This window comes from Bos javanicus, chromosome 1, assembly GCF_032452875.1.
Source record: "Bos javanicus breed banteng chromosome 1, ARS-OSU_banteng_1.0, whole genome shotgun sequence".
Taxonomy (NCBI): Eukaryota; Metazoa; Chordata; class Mammalia; order Artiodactyla; family Bovidae; genus Bos; species Bos javanicus.
Window position 1 is genome coordinate 143767162 of NC_083868.1, and position 23332 is coordinate 143790493.

Consider the following 23332-nt stretch of genomic DNA (forward strand, 5'->3'; position numbering starts at 1 on the left):
AAATAAGTCAAAGGGGCTCCACTTGGGTCTGAATCCAATGGGAACGCTGGTTCCCAGGACGTTTCCCACTGCAGCCCCCGTGACCCGCCCCGCACCGCGGTAACCTTGGACGGGGGAGAGGGGCGCGGGGGGATTTAATTCTTGGTAACACCCCCGTGCCCTCCCCGGGCCCCTGGGGGAGGGGGTGTCCACGCGATCAGCACGGTCCGTGGTACTGTCTCCCCGACCCCGTGTGCCCCGCCCCCACCGTGCAGGCCCCCCCCTGACCCGAGGCCCACCCCGCACGCATGCCCTGTGTGCCCCCCACGGGTCCCCGCCCTCCACCCACCTCGCTGGTTCCGCATCCACGTGCTCCGCCGCCCCAAGACCGCCGGGTCCTCCAGCCGAGTCCGTTACTGGACCCCGGCCGTCCCTTCACAGCCGGCGTCCGGCCAGGCCGCCAACCCCATGTCGTCCTGTCTCCCTCTGCGTCCCGTGTTCCGCCCGCTGTCCCCTGGTACCTCCCTGTCCCCTTGGCTTACCCCCCCGTGTCCCCCCGCGTGTCCCCGCTCCCCTCCCCCCTCGTATTCCCTCCCCGCTCTCCCGAGTACTCCCGCGGCCCCCTGGCCGGTCTCCGCCCTGTGTCCCCTCCGCAGGTCCCATGTCCCCTCCCCGCGTGTCCCCGCCGCCCCGCGCGCCGGCGGAACTGTGGGATCGCCGCGCACAGGAAGTGGCGGGGCGGCGCGGCCGAGGGCGGAGGGCGGCGGGCCGGGCGGGGCGGGATGGGGGCCGGGGGCGGCGGGCGCCGCACTCGCTGAGGCCCGACGCAGGGCCGGGCGCGCCCAGGGCCAGAGCGCAGCGACCGAGCGGCCCGGAGCGGAGGCGACGCCGGGGCCACGCGCGCGAGGAGCAGGTGGCGGCGGCTGCAGGTGAGCGGCGCGTCACCGAGGTCGGCCCCCTCCCCGCCGCCCGAGATCGGCCCCCCTTGTATCCCCAGATCGCCCCCACCCGGGCCCCGCGGCGCAGCAGGCCGGCTGCGCTCCGCCGGGCGCGGGGCCTGCGGGAGGACTGGAGGACCGGGACTGGGGACGGCGGGCCGTGGGTTCCCTCCCAGCCTCCGGGGCCTCGGCCGGCCAGGCCCAAGCCTGTCCCCGTCCTCGCCGGCCGGCCTGGGGCGCTGCAGCCAGGCGCGCGGCTGGGGCCGGGGCGCCCTAGGAGGGGCGGGCTGCCGGGCTGGGCTAGGGAACGACACCCCTGCCCCTCGCCCCGCGGACTTCCTTGGGCCCCTCTGCTCCGGGTGGACGCCACGCGCCCCCGCCGGGTTTCGGGGAGCTGGTAGCGGGGACCCCGCGCGCGCCCCCGACCCTGCGCGCTGCGGCCACGGGTTAGTTTCACTTTTTGCTCTGCCGGGAGGGGAGGGCTGCAGGTGGGACCGCAGGCTGTGGTGGGGCTGAGCGTTCCGATTTGACTCTGGCGTTTGGACCAAAGGCCGACTGTGCTTTTTCACGGTTCCAGTCAGGTGATGGGGCCGGTCAATGATCCAAGAGCCGTTTGGGAGGAAAACCACCTTCACCCCCAGGGCCGGCCAGAGGGCCCAGGGACGCCTGATGCTGCCCTCCCAGGGTCTCAGGAAGGGAGGATGACTAGCAGATGAAGCTGCCTGCAAATAATGGGCAGGTCCTCTCTGTCTCTCCTTCTTCTCTCTTCTTTCTTCCTTTCTTTCAACTTTTGAAAGAAGTTGGGTGAAATAGGGGAAATGATTTTATAAATGGCTCCCCAGACTTTTTTTTAGGCACAATATAAAACCTCCTCTTAGAGAATACTGGAGCAATTAGGTTCCTTTCTATAGGAAATTCGATCCTATGAGAAGGAAAAATGACGGTGGGCTGTTGGCCTTGTGACTGACTAGAATGAGAACTGACACCCATATTAAGGGTGGAATCACGGAGACCCCAGATCCCGGGTGGTGTGTGGCGGCTGTGTGCTGTGGGAGAGGCTAGGGGACCCCGGGGGTCTAAATGACAGCTCTGCAGGCTGGTTGTGGTCATCCCCAGGCTGGTAATCAACTTCCTCTGCTGTTGAAAAGCTTCCTGGGGGTCTCAGGGAGAATCTGAACTTTTTCTAATTGGGTTATTTCCCCTTTGAGGCCATCCTGACTCCACTTCTCCTCTCCCTCAAAGTTTCAGAGTTGTCCTGTTACAACTCACTTCTGTATCCTTTTCTCAGCCCTGAGGGGACCTTCTTGATTACATTGTATAAAAAAAGAGGACCTGTGATTGCGGTTCATACGCACCATGTGGCTGACATCCACAATGCACACAAGTGTGACTGAGATTCAGCGCGCTCAGGGCCCCTTGGCCCTCGCGGCCTTGGGGGGGACAGGTGGCTCCATGTTCCATGCACATGCAGACTGGCTGTGCTGGGCCCCGCCCAGGCACCTCTGTCCAGAGGTCTGAGGCTGAGCAGTGTGGCCCGGAGAAAGTGCGGAAGCAGGGAAAGTGGCAGGAGGTGAAGGAAGAGGCCCAGGGGACACTTGAGTTGCCAGGGTGTGGGCTCTAGGAGCCACCTCCGGCAAGGACTCTGTGCTGCCTGGGAGGGCCAGCTGACTTTCTGCGTGTCTGTCACAAGTCGGGGTGCTAGGGCCAGGGAAGCAAACTGAACAAAGTTTATTTTGGAAGTTAGAAGAAGTGTATCCACCAAAGTGATTTTTAAAAACTATTTATTCATTTATATAAGATCCGACTGCATCGGATCTTAGTTGTGACACATGGACTACATTGCTCCATGGCATGTGGGATCTTAGCACCCTGACCAGCCATCGAAGCAGAGTCCCCTGTGTTGCAAGGCAGATTTTAACCACCAGACCAGCAGGGAAGGCCCTGGTCTGTCTGTTTTTACTTCTGCTTCCCTTGTTTGCTAGCATGGCTCCTGATATGCAGGATCAGGCTTTTACACATGACACCCCTGAATGGCACTTCAGCCTTGGAGAAGAGTGGTCTGGGAAAAGCCAGAGGTTCCGTTACCTCCTGAAGGGTGGGTCACAGATCAGCATGACCAGAATCTGAACTGAGATCCTTGGACGCCCGTCTTGTCAGCCCTATCAGTCTGCTAAACATCTGTGAACACTTTTATCTCTAGTCAAATCAGAGATGGGAGGGAAATGTTGAAATCCCTATAAACAAGGAAAATGAAAACCAGAAACTGTGTTTGAGAAGAGTTGAATTTACGGGGTTTTCTGGAGTGGGGAGGGTGTTGCTGACGTGTCCAATCACATTTGACTCCAAACCACACACCTTCCACCGGCCTTCGGCCTGACCCAGTGGAGCAGACTCAGAGATCAGCTTCAGCAGAGGTTAGTACCCCAGCCCCTGCTCTCAGCAGTGAGGCCCCGACTCCGTCAGAGTCCACCTGGGGCAAAAGTAGTGGCTTCTGCTTCTGTCTTTTTCTCTCCTCTCTTGGGCCTCATCAAAAACTCTAATATCTCACTGTTACAAGTTGTGGCTGATTAATATTTATAGAGCAGAGCACTGGATGCAGTTGGCTGCATGTATCTATTCCTTTCTTAATGATTTGTACTGTGTGACATGGAATATTTACTCGATCTTCTCATCGATAAATGTACAGTTACAGGAAGGTTGGACTGAATTTCTTAAAACGATTGCTTGGAAGGTTCATAGATTTTACTTTTGGTTAACCAAGGAATGCTTGAGGTTTTAAATAAGTTGCTTCATGTTGTAAAGTTGAAATGACTTGGACTTGGTCTGTTGTTTCTGAAACCACTTCCTAATAATTAAGAGTAATCCTAAATTGTTGCCGTTGTTGTCTAGTTGCTCAGTCATGCTGACTCTTTGTGACCCCATGGACTGTATGTAGCCCGCCAGGCTCCTCTGTCTATAGGATTTTCCAGGCAGGAATACTGGAGTGGGGTGACAGTTCCTTCTCCAGGGGATCTTTCTGACCCAGTGACTGAACCCATGTCGCTTGCATTACCGGTAGATTCTTCACCTCTGAGCCACCTAAGAAGCCCTAAATTGCTCATTTCAAAATGCTGGATTTTAGGCAAACACAGTACTGGTTCAACCTCGTACAGACTCTTATTTAGTTATTTAGAAGAATTCACCATGCCCTGATTATCTGTCTTGACCAAAGTGCCAGAAACTGAAACACAGATAATCTGGCGGCAGTGCCTATGTGTCTTTTTGTAGGTGGAGGAGCAGATCCACGGGGAAAGTTGGCCCAAGTTCTCGCTGCAGGGCTGGGGCCTGTGGCCTTGGACGCTGTGCTTTAATTGGCCACATCTTTTCCCAAGCGCAGCTAGAAGGTCATGGATAGGATACATTGTAGATGCTGGTGTTAGCAAATTGAAAGAAATGTGTCCTTTGATACTGTGACAGGCAGAAGTCTTCTCCCAGGCAGGAGAACTTGGCATCACACAGGACTAAAAACTGAAGCTGGGTGCTCATGGTGGGAGCCGCCCGCCAGCAGCCGAGAGGCCTGTCCCCAGGTGGCCCAGGGAGGCCATGCATCATTGATGTGGCTCCTCGGTTCCTTTCTGAAAGTGGGCGGGGAATGAAATCAGCAGCAGAAGGTTAGTAGTGAGTTCTACTGGGAGCAGCAGTAAAAGCTGCAGCAGAAACACCTTTACCGGTTCTGCTCTCCTGAGGCCTGTGAGCCCCATGGGTGCACCCCCGGGGTAGGGGAGTGGCCTGTGAGCCCATGGGTATCGACTCTCAATGTGGAGAATGTGTCAATGATTGTGTTAATGCTTTTCATACTTTGGTTTCTAATTAGACTGTTATTCCAGACTAACTGGAATGATTGGTTGAGTGAATGAAAAAAATGAACGCACCTTTTCTTAGGAAGATACACGTAATCTAATCCTTAGGTTCAGAGAGAAAGTAATTGATGGTATACCTTGCAAAATACGATTCTCTAGCAGCGATTTTCGTCAAACTAACACAAATCAGATTGTTGGATGAAGACTTCACCTGTCCAGGCTCCATGAGAGGAGGATGCCAAGATGGGAAGTGCAGGAGGTTTGTGGGGGGCTGCTGTGGAAGCTGTAGGGAGGGGAGGAGGGGTGATCCTGCGCCTGGCCTGTGTGGGGTGGGGTGGGAGACGGGGCAGAGGACTGGGAGGACGGGCCTCAGTCGCAGCTCTGAGAAGGTCAGCCTGGGGTCCTCAGCTCCACCCTGCGTCTTGCAGCCAGGAATGGCAGGCACCCCTCTGTACCCCGGGAAGCAGCTTCTCTTTTGAGGGCCTTCTGTGTGTCAAAGTGCCGTCGCAGCCTCAGAGACAAAGTTTAGTGACTTGGACTCCACAGAAGTAGAAGGACAGTAAAAATGATCCCTTGGCCTGGGCAAAGTTTTGGTTTAGTTTTAGGAAAAGCCCTGCAGTCTGTTGGGTTCCCTTGAGCTTTTATTTTGGCTCCTTTACTATAAGTAGTGTTGATGTTGTTCAGCAGCTAAATTGTGTCCAACTTTTTATGACCCCATGAACTGCAGCACACCAGGCCCCCCATCCTATACCGTCTCTAGGAGTTTGCCCAAACTTATGTCTATTGAGTCAGTAATGCCATTCAACCATCTCACCCTCTGTCATCCCTTTCTCCTCCTGCCTTCGATCTTTCCCAGCATCAGGGTCTTTTCCAATGAGTTGGCTCTTGGAATGAGGTGGCCAAAGTATTGGAGCCTTCAGCTTCAGCATCAGTCCTTCTAATGAATATTCAAGAATGAATTCCTTTAGTTTGATCTGGCTTGATCTCCTTGCAGTCCAAGGGACTCTCAAGAGTCTTCTCCAGCACCACAGTTCAAAAGCATCAATTCTTCAGTGCTCAGCCTTCTTTCTGGTCCAGCTCTCACATCCATACATGGCTGCTGTGGGGAACTGGTACAAAACGAGAGTGTCCAGCGATGAGAGGAAGCAGACGCTTGCAGATAGATGACAAAGGCCAGAGCACACATGTCAGCACGGGGCAGTGTGTTCAGTTTCCTACAGTGGGCACTTACTACTGTTACTCAAGTTCTAGAACATTTGGTAGAAGGTGCATCGGTGGCCTGTGGTTCCAAGCTCCAAGGCAGCAGGGGGTTTTCCTGGAGCCCCAAGTGCTCTGTACCTGGCATTTCTCTTCTTTAAATTTTAATGAGTTATTGGGTATGTGCTGTGCTTAGTTGCTCAGTCGTGTCTGACTCTTTGCAACCCTGTGGACTGTAGCCCTCCAGGCTCCTCTGTCCATGGGGAATCTCCAGGTAAGAATACTGGAGTGGGTTGCCATGCCCTCCTTCAGGGCATCTTCCCAACCCAGGGATTGAACCCAAGTCTCCTGCATTGCAGGCCGATTCTTCACCATCTGAGCCACCAGGGAAGCCTGTTATCAGATATAAATGTTTCTATTTTGGTAAAAAAGCTATATGTGAAAATTCTAAACACAGATGGGACAAGTGCTAGGCCAGGGTGGCCAAGCAAACATGAATGATGACTGTACGCTTCTTCTCTCAGATGTGTCTTGCCTGACCCCCAGCCACTGACCCCACTGACCTCCAGCCAGTGGCCCCTAGCCTCTGACCCTCAGCCATGGACCCCCAGCAGACATGCCATGCAGCTATGGTACCCAAGTCGCTAGCTCTTTGGCTGCTGAAACCAGCCAGAAACCTAGATCTTTATATACAATTATTTATTTTTAACAAGCTGTGCAGGCAAATGGAAAATGTTCCTGCCTGAATTTAGACTGTGGGCCACTATTTTTACAACCTCTTGTCTAAAATATTTGTGTAATTTTCAAAATAAAGTCAGTGAGCCAATTAAATGAGGACAAAATGCATGCAAGAGAAGCAAACAAACAAAAAGATGAATAACAAAACCCCAGGATCTCATGTCCAGATGAACTGTCTTTCCTTCTCAAGCATGGCTGCTGGAAACAGGGTTGGGGTCCGTGAGAATGGGTGGAGGGAAGGAGAAGCTGGTACCCAGAGAGGTGTCAGGAAACAAAGGAGCTCTGTGTGTCTCTGGGTGCCTGCAGGAGGCCCTCCCAAGGTCCATGTAAAGATGAAGTCTGCAAAACGTAATGTTTACTGATACCAAATGCATTTAGTGGAAGGCACTCCTCATCTTGCTCTATGTAAGCGTTGAAAGTGAAAGTCGCTCAGTTGTGTCGGACTCTTTGCAACCCCATGGACTATACAGTCCATGGAATTCTCCAGGCCAGAATCCTGGAGTGGGTAGCCTTTGCCTTCTCCAGGGGATCTTTCCAAGCTAGGAATCAAACCCAGGTCTCCCACGTTGCAGGCGGATTCTTTACCAGCTGAGCCACAAGGGCAGCCCAAGAATACTGGAGTGGGTAGCCTATCCCTTCTCCAGCACATCTTCCCAACCCAAGAATACTGGAGTGGGTAGCCTATCCCTTCTCCAGCACATCTTCCCAACCCAGGTCTCCTGCTTTGCAGGCGGATTCTTTACCAACTGAGCTATGATCCCCCAAGTATAATCTTGCTCTATACTTTGATAGAATGTTCTGTGTCCACACGTCTTGGTTACACATGTGGAGCCATGCAGCCCTCTAGCATTCTCTGAAGGGTACTGCTGGGTGGGGAAGTCCGGGCAGTGATGCCTACACTGGGCTGTTTGCAGAGAGATAGGAGAGACTCCATGGAGAAGGCAATGGCACCCCACTCCAGTACTCTTGCCTGGAAAATCCCATGGACGGAGGAGCCTGGTGGGCTGCAGTCCATGGAGTCGCTAAGAGTCGGACAAGACTCAGCGACTTCCCTTTCACTTTTCACTTTCATGCATTGGAGAAGGAAATGGCAACCTACTCCAGTGTTCTTGCCTGGAGAATCCCAGGGACGGGGAGCCTCGTGGGCTGCCGTCCATGAGGTCGCACAGAGTCGGACACGACTGAAGTGACGCAGCAGCAGCAGGAGAGACTCCGACTGCACAGCCACCCACAGGGTGTTCAGTGGACCCACCTGCTCTTCAGCACCCAGTGTAGTCATTCAGTTTTGCAAGTGGAGGGACTTCCCTGGTGGTCCAGCGGCTAGGATGGCTCGCCCAATGGAGGGAACCCGTTTCCATCCCTCGTCAGGGAACTAGATCCTGCATGCCCCAACTAAAGATCCCGTGTGCCAAATAAATATTTTTTGAAAGTTTTGCCAATAGGTCGGATTCAGAATGTGACTGGTGGTGGCCTGGATTTGTTTCCTGGCAGATGGAGCTGAGCCTCCCCCTGCACTTGCTGCTAGATGCCTTTCCTCCTCTGTGAATTCCTTCACCCGTTTTCCTGTTGGGCGATAGGTTTTCCTTATGTATTCCTTGCATACGGTTCTGTATGAGGTATTTCCTTGTGCATTGAGGATAATAATCTTGTCCTAATGTGTGCTTCTGGCGTCTTGCTTAGCTGGGTCTGGTCTTTTTACTTTTTTTTGATGAATAGAAATTCTTGATGTAATGTAGAGTTTATCCACCTTTTCAGCTTTTCAAATGCAGTTGAGAAGTCCTGGGGTCACTTGTGTGTTCTCCTGTGTTTTCTTATAGAAGTTGGACTGTTTGCTTTCCACGCTGAAGCCCTCCATCCCTCGGGAGTGGCTTCTGGGTGGTGACAGGTAGGGGCTCTGTCCCCATGCAGAGTACAGTTGTCCTGATTCCAGCCTCCGCCGGGTGGCCCTCTTTCCCTGCTGACCTGTGGGGCCACTGCAGTCACGTGTCCAGGTCCCTCCACTGGGTTTGCTGCCGCTCTGGTCGATGTGTGTGCATGGGTGGCCCCTCAACCTGACCCTCTTGCTCTCTGGGCATGCACCCCACTACCCCTGCCACCCGGGGTCTCTAGAGCACCTGGCTGATCTTGCTCTTTGTTTTCCTGTGTATGTGTTAAAAGTAGTGTGTCAAGTTTCCTGAAAAACTTTGTCAAAGATTTAGATCAAAACTGCACCAGTTCTGTAGATCATCTGGGGGGTAGATTTCATCTCTATGGTATGAAGTCTTCCTGCTGTAGAGGTGATGTGTTTCCATTAATGTCAGTCTTCTTACATGGCTTTTACTAGGGCTCTCTACCTACTATTCTGCACACTATCTTATACTTTGTGGTTAAATGTATTCCCAAGTGTCCTTATTTTTGTTACTTTTATAAGTGGTGTTTTCACATTTTATTTCTTTTTTTACTTAAAAAAATTCTAACTCTTGTTGGTGTTGAGCAGAAAGGGAGTTGATTTTGGATATTGATTGCTATCCGGGCACCTTGCCAATCTCTTTTTCTTATAAATTCTTTGCAGCGTTGGGGGATTTGCTGCATGGACAGAAAGTGCTTGTCTCTTCCTTACACCTTTAGCATTGTCCCGTCCTGTTTTGCTGCCTGGGCCAGGGCGTCAGGACTGTACTGCAGGCAAATGTGATGCGGCGCTTTGGTCATTATTCCTGGTTTTCAGGGAATCTGTTCAGTTTTCCCGTTTGGTGTTGGTACCAATATGGAGGCTGCTTAGTTCCGAATCTTCCTGTTGCTCCTCCTGGGAACAAAGGAGCTAGCAGATGGAAGGAAATAAAGAGGTGAAGAGATTCAAGACTCACCTTCACTGGTTATCAGGGAGATGCAAAAATAACAGCGTGGTGAGATGATGGCCTTCTCCACTGGGGTGGCCAGAATGTAAAGAGAGTGCCTGGGCCACGTGTGGGCGCAGATGTGAGCCAAGGTGCGCTAATGTGAGTGTGAGCTGCGGGGTGTTACAGAAGCACGGCCATGTCTGCAGAGCGGCTTCCACATCTAGGCGCACTTGGTGTGTGGTCCCACATGGGCAGGATGGCCACAGCAGCTTGCGTGCTGTGTCCCGAGGCACTGCTGGGGAGAGGGCGGGGTTTAGGGCAAGTCATATGGAATGGGGGGGGTGGTAAGAACCCCTTCCTAGTGTTGCAATGAGGACATACTGGGAAGAGACTCAAGGGGTAAGGTGTTACTTCTTACAAGGGTGGGATAGTGTAGCTGGGAGGAGTTACAATGTATTACTGTATCTCCTCAGATTAGCTTACCCATTTAAAACAAGTCACAAAAAATAAAATGCTTTTGTGAGAATGCTTATTTTTCTGTAGACTCCCCCCTTTCCAGTTAAAAGAGTTGTCATGTTTATACAAATATTTGACTTCTTTCTGAAATACAGGAACCATATATACCTTTTTCCCTTGCTTGCTTCTTAAAATTTCCTTTGGAGCGCAGTGAATTCACAGTGCTGTGTTAGTTTCGGGTGTGGAGTGAATAAGTTATGCATGCACACAGTCCCACACTTTAAAAGTCTTTTCCCAATAGGGCATTACAGAACACTGAGTGGAGTTCCCTGTGCTATATAGTAGGTATTATTAGTTATCTATTTTATTAATATATGTAATAGTTCATATATGTAAATTCTAATCTTCCAATTTATCCCTTTCCCCCCTGGTAACCATATGTTTTCTACATCTGTAACTCTATTTCTGTTTTGTAAATAAGTTCGTTTGTACCATTTTTTAAGATTCCACATGCAGGCGATATCCCATAGTATTTGTCTCTCTCTGACTAACTTCACTAAGTATGACAGTCTCTAGGTCCATCCATGTGGCTGCAAATGGCCTTATTTCCTTCTTTTTATGGCTGAGTACTGCTCCACTGTGTACATGTACCACATCTTCTTTATCTGTTCCTCTGTTGATGAATATTTAGGTTGCTCCCATGTCCTGGCTATTGTGGACAGTGCTGCTGTGAACACTGAGGGGCTTGTATCTTTTTAAATTATGGTTTTCTCCAGATAGATGTCGTGAATATTTGACTGAAGGTGTTGCTTTATCAAAGACTTTTTCCGTGTGTGTTGAGCTGATCGTATAAAATTTTCTCCTTTTATCAGTTAATATGGTAAAAGAACACGAGTAGATTTTCCTGCTTTTCAGGAAATACCCCATCTCAACCATGACGTATTTTACTGCGTTACCGTACTTGGTGTGTTGAGATTTTGTTTAGAATTTGTTGCACCTTTGTTTAGAAGTGTGCATGGCTTGTAACTGTCCTCTCTTGCACTGTCCCAATGGGTTTGGGGCCAGGTTACACTCATCTCATCATCCAAGTGGGTGGTATTCCCTCCCATGTGAGATTGAGGTGATGTGTTTCTTGTCCTGGGCCTGGCTTTTGTATGGACAGATTTTTACATTTTGATTGATTCTTTTACTAGCTACTGATCTGTTCAGCTTTTCTAGTCTTTTTAAAATAAGATTTGGTGTTATTTTTCTAAGGAGTGACCTGCATTGTTGCTATGTAACAAGTGACCCCAACACTTCCTGGCTCTCAACAACACTTTCCATCTCACCGTTTCTGTGGTCCAGGAATCCAGGCTCAGTGTAGCTGACTTCTCAGGCCCAGGTCTCTCATGGGCTGTGACCGGGTGTCACAGAGGCTGCAGTCTTATCTAAAGGCGAGACAGGGCAAGGGTCCTTCTTCAGGTACATTCACGCTGTCAACAGAATTCAGGTCTTTGCCAGTTGTTCTGTCCATCCTGGCAGTTTGTCCATCAGAGCAAGACGGGGAGAGAGTGTGAGCCAGCTAGTCGAAGACTCAGTGCTGTAAACCCCATCTTGGAGGCCACCTTCCACTACTTTTCTTGAAAGCCAGTCACTAGGTCCAGCCCACACTCAAAGGTGTGAACCTTGGAGCCATCTTAGACCTCTCTACCCTAGGGCCCACATCAATAACATTGTCAATTTCTTGGTAAAAAGGTCTTAATATTTTCTTAATTTTTTAATCTCCATGGTATCTGACATTAAGCTCCACCTTTCATTCCTAGAATTGTTTTTGTTTTTCTTTTTTCTCAATTTATCTCAGCAGAGGTTTATCTGTTTCCTTGCTGCTCACAAAGAGCTGACTCTCAGCCAACTCGCACGTCCATCACGTTTTTGGTTCTCCTGTCGTTAATTTATCCTCCCATTGTCATCATTTATTTCTACTCTTTCTGGGTTTTTTTCCTGGTGATCTCTTTACAGGTTATTGAGTTGAAAGCTTAACTTCCTTGTTATTTTTGTAAGCATAGTTTCTTAATTTTCAAGCTTTATTTCTTTCGTAAGAATTTAAAGTTAAACGTTTCTTCCTGGTTCTATAGTCCTGTGTCTGGTATATTTTGGAGTGTAGCAGTATCATTGTTTGGCTTCCCTGGTGGCTCAGATGGTAAAGCATCTGCCTGCAATGCAGAAGGCCTGGGTTTGATCCCTGGGTCTGGAAGATCCCCTGGAAGGAAATGGCAACCCACTCCAGTACTCTTGCCTGGAAAATTCCACGGACAGAGGAGCCTAGTTGGCTACAGTCCATGGGGTCGCAAAGAGTCAGCCACGACTGAGCATCTTCACTTTAGTATTATTGTTCAGATTTTGAGCATTTTTGTTGTCCAGTTGCTAAATTATGTCTGACTCTTTGTGACCCCATGGACTGCAGCATGTAAGGCCTCCCTGTTCCTCACTACGTCCTGGAGTTTGCCCAAGTTCATGTCCATTGAATCAGTAATGCTATCAACCATCTCATCCTCTGCCACCCTCTTCTTTTTTGAGCATTTAAATATCTGTTTACTCTTCTGTGACCCATGAATGATATGGAAGGTACTTTTATTTTCTAAGTGCATGGGGATTTTAGCTTATACATTTATTATTGATTTCAGCTCGGAAGGCTTGTGGGCAGAGGCACAGACGTGGACGGTCATGTCACCGCGTACTGTCTCCAGGGGCCATCTGCTGGTCCCTCTGCCCTTCCTGCGTGAGCGATGTTCCCTCTCCACTGTGTTTGTGGTCCCTTTTACATCCAGCGTTCTCTGTTTTCATGGTGGCATCTCTAGAGTGGGTTTCTTCTTATTTATCCTGCTTTGGAGTCAGTGTGCTTCCTGAGGATAAAGTTTTGTGTCTCTCGGGAATTCTGGAAAAATTTCAGCCATTCTTCTGTTGACTTTTGCTTCAATTTACCTTATGCCTGACTTTGTCACACCATTTTCCAAGTCTCATACTCTTGCTCATGTTTGTCTTTTAGTCTTTTTTTTTATCACCATGTTCTCGGTGAATTCCTCCACTTTCCGCTCTCGTTTTCCAGCTGTATCTTCATCTCTGTCTTATCTGCTACTTAACCTGCACATTAAACTCTTCATTTCAGTGATCCTAATTTTCATTCCTTTAAAAAAAATATTTTATCTTTATTCATTGATTTATTTGGTTGCACTGGGTCTTAGCTGCGGCATGTGGGATCTTTAGTTGCAGCAAGTGGGATCTAGTTCCCCGACCAGGGATCGAATCCAGGCCCCCTGCATCAGGAGTTCAGTTCAGTTCAGTTCAGTTCAGTTCAGTAGCTCAGTCGTGTCTGACTCTTTGCGACCCCATGAATCGCAGCACTCGAGGCCTCCGTGTCCATCAACAATTCCCGGAGTTCACTCAGACTCACGTCCATTGAGTCAGTGATGCCATCCAGCCATCTCATTCTCTGTCGTCCCCTCCTCCTCCTGCCCCCAACCCCTCCCAGCATCAGGGTCTTTTCGGTCTTACCCACTGGACCACCAGGGAAGTCCCTGTTTCTTGTTCTTAAATGTCCTCGGTAGTTCTCTCCAAACCTGCCTCTTCTCTTGCTTGGTGCTCTTTTCTTTGCATGTGTTCCAAGTTCTTCTCTTATCTCTAAGCATACTTATTTTATATGTGTGCTCAGTTTCATGCAACTCTTCGTGGGCCCACCAGGCTCTTCCGTCCATGGGATTTCCCAGGCAGGAATACTGGAGTGGGTTGCCATTTCCTCCTTCAGGGAATCTTCCTGACCCAGGGATCAAACCCAGGTCTCCTGCATTGCAGGCAGATTCTTTTTGACTAGTGCCACCTGGGAAGCCCTACTTATTTTATATACTGCAAAGAATAATGCCAACATAATAAAAACACACAAAATAATACCAAAGTCTAGATTTCTTGAGCATTTTGCTATGCTGCCTCTCACGCCCTGAAGCCCAGTTCTCATGTGCTTTGTACCCTGGGCTGTGATCTTGTGTTCAGGAGACTTTGTCTCCCTGGAGGGGCTGTGCTTCTCCCAGGAGCCCAGGAGTGGGGCTGATCTAGAAATAAACCATTATAGATTTATTTCCTGGACTCATAAGAGGGGACTTCTGAAGGTGCCATTGACAAACTTGATCCCCTAAACAGAACTCAGAGCTTGAAGAGATTGCCAGGGTAAACCTACACAAATCCTGGTGAAGAAAGCAATTGTGGGAGTTAAGGAATGCTATGGTGTGAGTAGCCCTGAGGGACTCAGCTAACCTGGGGGGTTTTGTCCTGGCCTAGGACTGCCTCGCCAGGGACAAGAGCAGTGTCCAGGATGCGGAACGTCGGAGGCCCTCGCTCCCTACACATCTCCATTAAGCACTTTATTCAGTTTGGGACACAGTTGCAAAACGTGACTCTGATTTTGTCCTCAATGAACTTAACTTCCCATTGACTTCTCTGTTGTCCATGTGATGGAGGTGGTGTCTGTGGTTTTAGAACAGGCAGACCATCCAGACGTTATTGGTAGCTGAAAACTGCCATACGTCTTGCAGTGTTGGCATATACCAGTAAAGGTGAAAGAGCGTGATCTTTTAAAGGGGGTTAGTACATGTTACATGTCAGATTTCAAAGCTATTAATAGAAATTAAACATGAATGGAAAGACTGTCAGGCACTTGGAATGTTGTTGTCTGGTGGGGCGGGGTCTGCCCGTGTTCATGTCCACTGTGGGCCTCCAAGATCCCCTTGTGTTTTAATTACCTGTGAGGCCGTGACCCCAGCTCACTGTCCTCTCAGCTCTGCTTCCTAAACCCTGGGCCCACAGGGTCCCCTGCTGGTGCGTCCCCGGACCAGGCACCCCGACCTGAGCAGTCCTCTCCTGTCCGTTTCTCCCTTACCCGTGAACATGCCTCTTGGGGTGACGTGTCCAGGCCAGGCCCTGCCCCACCCACGACCCCCTCCTCCATGTTTCTCATTGCCCCCTGCCTCATCCAAGACCGCCTCCAGTCCCCCTCCCGTCAGATCCCTTCCCTGTGGCCATTGAGGTTCTGTCTCAGTGAGCCCAGTTCTGTTCCCGTCCTTGCCCGCTCTAGCCGCTGCTGATGGTGGTGACGCTCAGAGGATGCCATCCCCTCTGCTTGGTCCTCACTGTCCCCTCAACACCCGGGCTCGGCTTCTCCCCCGAGGCTGCGCCCTGGACCTTTGCCTGGTGGGTTCTTGCTCATCCTCCAGCTGTCAGTGTGCCAGGACACCTTCCCCAGCCCGAGACCCAGCTAGGATGCACACACATGCACTCAGAGGCTCACACGTGTGCACACACACACACACGCACATACACAAGCGCACACACCACATCATGCAGGCTGTCTTTATGGGCTGCTTTCCTCACTTCGCGTCCCACTGCTGACCTTCACCATCTGCCTGCCCCGTCCCTGGGTAGAGACCACAGGGCTGCACTTGGCCCTGTGGTGTGGACAGTGAGGTCAGCAGCCAGCCCTGGAGCTTTTTCCGTTCCCTGTGGTGAGTCCTGTGGGCACCATGCTCCCCTGGGTGGCTCGCTGAGCGCATCCTGCCCGTCCCAACACTGCAGACCCACATAGCAGACTTACCGTGAAGAGACCACACCTGTCTCCACACCCACCAGTGATGATGGAGAGAATAACACCATTCTGGGTGCCTGGTAGTCTTTTGTTTCTGCTTTATTTCTGGTTTTGAAATCCAGCAAGCAGAGGCTTTGTCCCTGCTCTACGATGAACCTCGGTAGCATTGCAACCCACACTGTCCCCTGTGCTTCCGCAGCGCGAGTCGGGGCTTCCCTGGGGGCTCAGACGGTGAAGAATCTGCCTGCACTGCAGGAGACCCAGGCTCAGTCCCTGGGTCAGGAAGATCCCCTGGAGAAGGGAATAGCAACCTACTCCAGTATTCTTGCCTGGAGAATCCCATGGGCAGAGGAGCCTGGAGGGAACAGTTCATGGGGTCGCAAAGAGTTGGACATGACTGAGCAGCTAACACACAAACACGCGCACACACAATGCAGATTGGCGGCAGGTAGACTGATTTTCCCCGTGGAGGCGTGGGATGGGCCACAGGCCTAAGTGGCCCCAGCTGGTGACTTCACACTTCTTAGGGGTGGCCCTCTGCTCCTCATTGCTCCCCAGGGGCTCATGAGGGTTAGAAAATATCACGTGTGAAGACGGTTTGTAAGGTGGTGTCACACGTGAGGCACCACGTGTGTGTCAGAGCAGCGATGCCTCATGAGGGGTGATGGTGAGTCCTGGCGGGGCTGCCAGGGATGACAGTATGTGGACAGGAGACCCAGGGCCATGAGCCGTGCAGGGGGTACAGAGATGGACACAGCTGAGCCCCATGCCAGCTCATCCCCAAAGCAGCGCACGCGTCCTTGGGTGGCTGACAAGGGTCCCAACCATCTCTCACCCGATGCTTCTCCCCTCTGCCCCTCAGATGCCAAGCAAGAGGCTGGTGGGTCCTGTTTCTGCAGAAGCCACATCCTGCTGTGTTCGGCCCTTTTCTGGAACATGGGAGAGGCCGCTGCCCACCAGGCTGTGGGCAGCCCGGGTGCTGGTCTGTCCATCTCAGAAGTGCTGGCTTCCGTGCCAGCTTGACAACCCCCCTCACCCTGGTGCTGGATCTTTTCATGGCTCAGCACATCACAAGGAGCTTTGTTTTCCTCTAAAGCACCCCCGAGGGCATCAGAAGTGCTGGCGGCCTGCCCCAGGGAGGCAACTGCCGGCTGTGCACCCAGTGCGGGCAGGGCGCCCCGCCCATCCATCCTTGTGTGGCTCCGAGGCTGCTTCTCAGGGCATGAAGCTGTGTTTGTGAGTCTTGGGGAGACCACGCGGGGGCTCTGCAGGGACCCCAACTGTTTATGCCGTGAGTTCAGTCTCTGAGCCACAAGGGAAGCCCAAGAATACTGGAGTGGGTAGCCTATCCTTTCCCTGGTGGATCTTCCCGACCCGGAATCAAACCGGGGTTTCCTGCATTGCAGGCGGATTCTTTACCAACTGAGCTATCTATGCCATGGGTTCAGTTTCTGGTTTTGGGTGAACTGGGCCTGTCCTGCTTTGTTCTCAGGGACTCTAGTGGGCTCAGAAGGGATTATCTCCCTGTCTCAGCAGTTTCATTTATTGCTCTTTGTGTGTGTGTGTGTGTGTGTGTGACACACACATACCTGTGCCTGGGCTGAGCTCTGGGTCATCCAGGGCTGACCTTGAGTGCTGGCCTGGCTTGGATCGGCAGCAGCTGCTTATTGTACATTTTGACTCTTATGTCCCTCCCCTAGCTCCCCTGTGCCCCTTAACAATTGGCTAACAATGATGCTCTGTGATGCCTTCACAAACATAACCTTCAGCCCCAGAGACCTTGTTGGAATGGGAGCTCTGGTCTTCAGATCAAGGATTTGTCCTGACCCGGTTCTGGGCGTGGAAGCGGGACTGGGGTCTGGACAGTGTCCCCCGGCACCCCTGCAGAGGGGCCCCATGGGGTGGGGCTCAGACCCAGGCAGGAGCTTCCAGTGTCTGGACACCACGCTCACGCACAGCCCGCTCTGTCTCCAGTGCGCTCAGGTTGCCTCTCTGAGTTCACACTTGGTTCTCGAGTAAACGCTTTCAGTTAAATGTCTTCTCCACTTGTGGCTGCCAGTTTCCCACACAAGCCAGTTTGAGAAGGCTCCAACCAGGCCTGCCCGCGGGTGCTGGGCATCTGCGAGGGTGGCAGTCCCCCGAGGTGAGGGCACAGGCAGGGGCCCTGGTGTCCAGGGTTCCTGGGGTGGCTTGTGACTAATGCTTCAGGGGTTTAAGGATTATGCTGCACTTTCGGTTTTCTGTAGCTCCTTCAGGATTTGGTGGTCAGCTGTTATTCCTATGAATCTGTCCCATTAGCTGTGTTTGCACATCCGGAGCTGCTCAGAATCGGCTCCCGATTCCCTCTGGAAAGATCCCGCAGCGTCTGCTTGCGCCCGCCTCTCCGTCCTGACGCTGTCCACACAGGCTGTCACTGTGTCCTGATTCTCTTGCCAAAACACAGCCAATTTTACTCATCCTTTTAAAGACCCACTTTTGTGGGTTTTTGCATGCTTTTCATTTCATTAATTTCTGCTTTCTAAGTTATTTCCTGCCTTCCTCTTAATTTACTTTGTTTTTCTAACATGTTTTATGTCATCTGTTTTCAGCCTTCTGAAAATTTCTCCCCTAAAGTATAACCTTTGATCCCTTTAAGAACTTTTAGCTGCAGCCTAAAGTTGCAAAATGACATGTTTTGCTACTATTTGATTCAACAGATTTGTCTAATATAGTATCTTAATTGATTTTTTAATTAATAACTTTTTTAAAATTAATTTTTGTTGGAGTACAGTTGCTTTACAATGTTGTATTAGTTTCTGCTGTACAGCAGAATGAACCAGTTATCAGATCAGATCAGTCGCTCGCTCAGTCATGTCCGACTCTCTGCGACCCCATGAATCACAGCACGCCAGGCCTCCCTGTCCAACACCAACTCCCAGAGTTCACTGAGACTCACGTCCATCGAGTCAGTGATGCCATCCAGCCGTCTCATCCTCTGTCATCCCCTTCTCCTCCTGCCCCCAATCCCTCCCAGCATCAGAGTCTTTTCCAATGAGTCAACTCTTCGCATGAGGTGGCCAAAGTACTGGAGTTTCAGCTTTAGCATCATTCCTTCCAAAGAAATCCCAGGGCTGATCTCCTTCAGAATGGACTGGTTGGATCTCCTTGCAGTCCAAGGGACTCTCAAGAGTCTTCTCCAACACCACAGTTCAAAAGCATCAATTCTTCGGCGCTAAGCCTTCTTCACAGTCCAACTCTCACATCCATACATGACCACAGGAAAAACCATAGCCTTGACTAGACGGACCTTTGTTGGCAAAGTAATGTCTCTGCTTTTGAATATCCTATCTAGGTTGGTCATAACTTTCCTTCCAAGGAGAAAGTGTCTTTTAATTTCATGGCTGCAGTCACCATCTGCAGTGATTTTGGAGCCCAGAAAAATAAAGTCTGTCACTGTTTCCATGTTTCCCCATCTATTTCCCATGAAGTGATGGGACCAGATGCCATGATCTTCGTTTTCTGAATGTTGAGCTTTAAGCCAACTTTTTCACTCTCCACTTTCACTTTCAATAAGAGGCTTTGGAGTTCCTCTTCACTTTCTGCCATAAGGGTGGTGTCATCTGCATATCTGAGGTTACTGATATTTCTCTGAGGCAATCTTGATTCCAGCTTGTGTTTCTTCCAGTCCAGCGTTTCTCATGATGTACTCTGCATAGAAGTTAAATAAGCGGGGTGACAATATACGTCCTTGACGTAGTCCTTTTCCTATTTGGAACCAGTCTGTTGTTCCATGTCCAGTTCTAACTGTTGCTTCCTGACCTGAATACACATTTCTAAGAGGCAGGTCAGGTGGTCTGGTATTCCCATCTCTTTCAAAATTTCCCACAGTTTATTGTGATCCACACAGTCAAAGGCTTTGGCATAGTCAATAAAGCAGAAATAGATGTTTTTCTGGAACTCTCTTGCTTTTTCCATGATCCAGCGGATGTTGGCAATTTGATCTCTGGTTCCTCTGCCTTTTCTAAAACCAGCTTGAACATCAGGAAATTCATGGTTCACGTATTGCTGAAGCCTGGCTTGGAGAATTTTGAGCATTACTTTACTAGCGTGTGAGATGAGTGCAATTGTGCAGTAGTTTGAGTGTTCTTTGGCATTGCCTTTCTTTGGGATTGGAATGAAAACTGACCGTTTCCAGTCCTATGGCCACTGCTGAGTTTTCCAAATTTGCTGGCATATTGAGTGCAGCACTTTCACAGCATCATCTTTCAGGATTTGGAATAGCTCAACTGGAATTCCATCACCTCCACTAGCTTTGTTTGTAGTGATGCTTTCTAAGGCCCACTTGACTTCACATTCCAGGATGTCTGGCTCTAGGTCAGTGATCACACCATCGTGATTATCTGGGTCGTGAAGATCTTTTTGTACAGTTCTTCTGTGTATTCTTGCCATTTCTTCTTAATGTCTTCTGCTTCTGTTAGGTCCCTACCATTTCTGTCCTTTATCGAGCCCATCTTTGCATGAAATGTTCCCTTGGTATCTCTGATTTTCTTGAAGAGATCTCTAGTCTTTCCCATTCTGTTGTTTTCCTCTATTTCTTTGCACTGATCTCTGAAGAAGGCTTTCTTATCTCTTCTTGCTGTTCTTGGAACTCTGCATTCAGATGCTTATATCTTTCCTTTTCTCCTTTGCTTTTCACTTCTCTTCTTTTCACAGCTATTTGTAAGGCCTCCCCAGACAGCCATTTTGCTTTTTTGCATTTCTTTTCCATGGGGATGGTCTTGATCACTGTCTCCTGTACAATGTCACGAACCTCATTCCATATATCCCCTTTTTTGGGTTTCCTTCCAATTTAGGTCACCACAGAGCACTGAGTAGAGTTCCCAGTGCTTAACAGTAGGTTCTCATTAGTTATCTGTTTTATACATAATATCAATAGTGTATGTGCATCAATCCCAGTCTCCCAATTCACCCCACACTCTCTTTCCTTCCTTGGTATCCATACATCCATATGCAACCATTCTCTGCATCGTCATCTCTATTTCTGCTTTGCAAAAAAGTTCATCAGTATCATTTTTCTAAATTCCAGAAGTGATACGATAACAGTGTTTTTCTCTTTCTGACTTCCTTCACTCTGACAGTCTCTAGGTCCATCTACATCTCTGCAGGTTGTACAGTTCTGTTCCTTTTTGTGGCTGAGATCCCATCGTGTATCGGCACCGCATCTTCTTTATCCATTCTTCTGTTGATGGACTGTCTAAGTGTATGAGAATTTTCCCCAGTGTCTTTTTTGTTACCTTTTTCTTTTGCATCAGTAAATTTTGGTCAAAGAATATACTCTGATTGATGCCTGTCTTTTGAAATTTGTTAAGACCTGTTTTATGGCTAGCATTATGGTCACATTTTAGAAATGCTCTGTGCATCTTTGAAAAGACTGTATTCTGTGATTGGTGAGATTAGTTTTGGTAGGTTCATTAATCGTGTTGTTTAAACCTCCTATATTAGGTCTTTGCAAAAGTATAGCCCGTAGGCTTAATCTGGCTTGCCACCTATTTCTAGAAATAAATTCTTTTTTTTTGCTTTAACTTTTATTTTTTGGTCATGCCACATGGCATATGGGATCATGGTTCCCTAATTACCAGGAATCAAGCCTGCGGCCTCTGCAGTGGAAGCACAGAGCCTCAAGTACTGGACTTACTAGAGATAAATGCTTATGGGATCACATCCACTCCCTTGGTTTATGTGTTGCTGTGGCTGTTTTTGCACCATGACTTGGTTGAATAGCTTCAATAGAGACCATTTGCCCTGAAAAATCTAAAATATTTACTCTTTGGCCCTTTCCAGAACATGTTTGCCAACTCTTGTATCTTCAGTCATTTATTTTATCTATTTTACCAAATACAGAGAGTGGGTCTGTTAGAATCTTCAGCCATCACTGTGGATTTGCCTACTGATTCTTGCATTTCTCTCAGTTTTTGTTTTGTGTGTTTGGGGCTGTGTTATGAGTGACACAGGTTAAAACCGTGGCATCTTCTTCACGCCTGACGTGTGTGTCACATGGAGTGATCGTCTGTCCCCACCAGTGCGTCTTGCCAGCAAGTCGGCTTGGTCTGAGATTCGTGTGGCTGAGCCTCTGGGTCGTATTTGTCTTGTGTACTCCTTCTGTTCTTTTATTTTTAACTCTTTTTTATTTTTAAGTCTTAGATGTACCTTGTAAACACATACATGTTGGGTCAGCCGGAAAGTTCATTTGGGTTTTTCTGTAACATCTTACGGAAAAACCCAAACAAACTTTCTGGCCAACCCAATATAATTAAAGTAGTTTTTTTAACATGGTATTTTAAATTGAAGTTTGATATTCTTTTTTAAAAAATTCTGACAGTTAAGAATTTTTTAACCAGAGCCGTTGTAAATGTAATTACAGATGGATGTGAGTTTAAATCCACCATCTTATACTTTACTATTTTATCTGTGCGGTGTTTCTTTTTTCTTTCCTTCTCCTTTTTTTTTGAGTTGGTTATTGATCCGTTTTTTTTTTTTTTTTTTTTTTACCTCTACCACCAGGAAGTTATAGACTTTTTCTGCACCTTTGATGGTTTTCCAGAAATTACAACATTCTAACTTATCAAATGTCTAAAACTAACTTGTACTTTACTCTTGGGGGTAACCCAAGGACCTGAGATCACCCCACTACCCCTTCCGAGTGTTATTGTATACTTAACTTTTTTAACCCACTAGTCTTTGCCGCTGTAGCCTCAGTATTAGTCTTATTTAGATTTGTAGACATACCTGCCTCTTTCTTTGCTCTTTATTCTTTTTGCATCTCTGACATTCCATCTGAGCTCACTTGTTCCTGTTCAAGTGTACATGCGTTAGAAATGCCTTTCATCAGGTTCTGAGGTGGCAAGCTTTCCCCACTTTTGTTTGGGTTTCCCTGCTGCTCTGGAGATGGGCTTGCCGATTGTAGAATCCAGGTTGGCTGTTGGGTCCTTTCAGTACGACATTGTGTGCTGGCCTCTGGCATCCTTTGTTTGCTAACAAACCGTTGTCAGGCTATCTCTTCTTTGCAGATGATCTGACTTTTTCTCTGGCTTTTAACATCAAAATTAAAAGTCTTTGTGCTTCAAAGAATGCCATCAAGAAAGTGAAAAGACAACCCACAAGATGAGAGAAAATATGCAAATAACTCATTTGACTAGGGGCTTGTACTAGAAGGTAGAGAGAACTCTGACGAGGCTGTACGGCCAGTACCTGAGTGCCAGTGATGCTCTCGAGCAGGAACAGTGAGTGGGGAGGTCCTGCCCCCTGCCGCTGGTTCTGACCGCACCCTCCTGCCTGTGCTGTCACCCACCTGGACCACCCCTCCATCCGCCTGGGTGCAGGAGAGTCGCCAGTCATCTCTCCAGACGTCGTGAGCGTCACCGTTCTATACGGCTGCAGCCTCTGCCTCCGATATGGTCAGCGCCTCTCAACTAAATGCAGTGGTGCCCACTTGGATGAGTGAGAAATGGAATGCAAATGCGGGATCCCAACATCCCCTCCTAGCCATGATGGGGTGACCTGGATCAGATCTTACATCCTGTGTTGAACAGCAGGAAAAACCAAACAGAAGCATGTAAGGTTGTAACATCAAACACCGCACGGCAGGAGTGCTGGACAGTGACCCCACAGGAGGGGCGCCCCCTTCAGCTCATCCCCTGCAGCTGCCAGCTGAGCACAGGGAGGGTGGTGGAGGCGGAGCCTGGCGACCCGGGCTCCAGGGAGGCTGGAATCTGTGGGGGAAAT

General features: G+C 49.4%; 1 protein-coding gene across 2 annotated transcripts in view; it reads left to right on the top strand.

Annotated features, from left to right (window-relative positions):
* Positions 1 to 818: 818 nt before the first annotated feature.
* Positions 819 to 23332, top strand: part of AGPAT3 (1-acylglycerol-3-phosphate O-acyltransferase 3) — an 89053-nt gene continuing 66539 nt past the window's right edge. For both annotated transcript variants that reach the window (XM_061422962.1, XM_061422935.1), the window contains exon 1: positions 819 to 908. The gene's annotated coding sequence lies outside the window, so the exon portion shown is untranslated. The remainder of the gene's footprint in view (positions 909 to 23332) is intronic.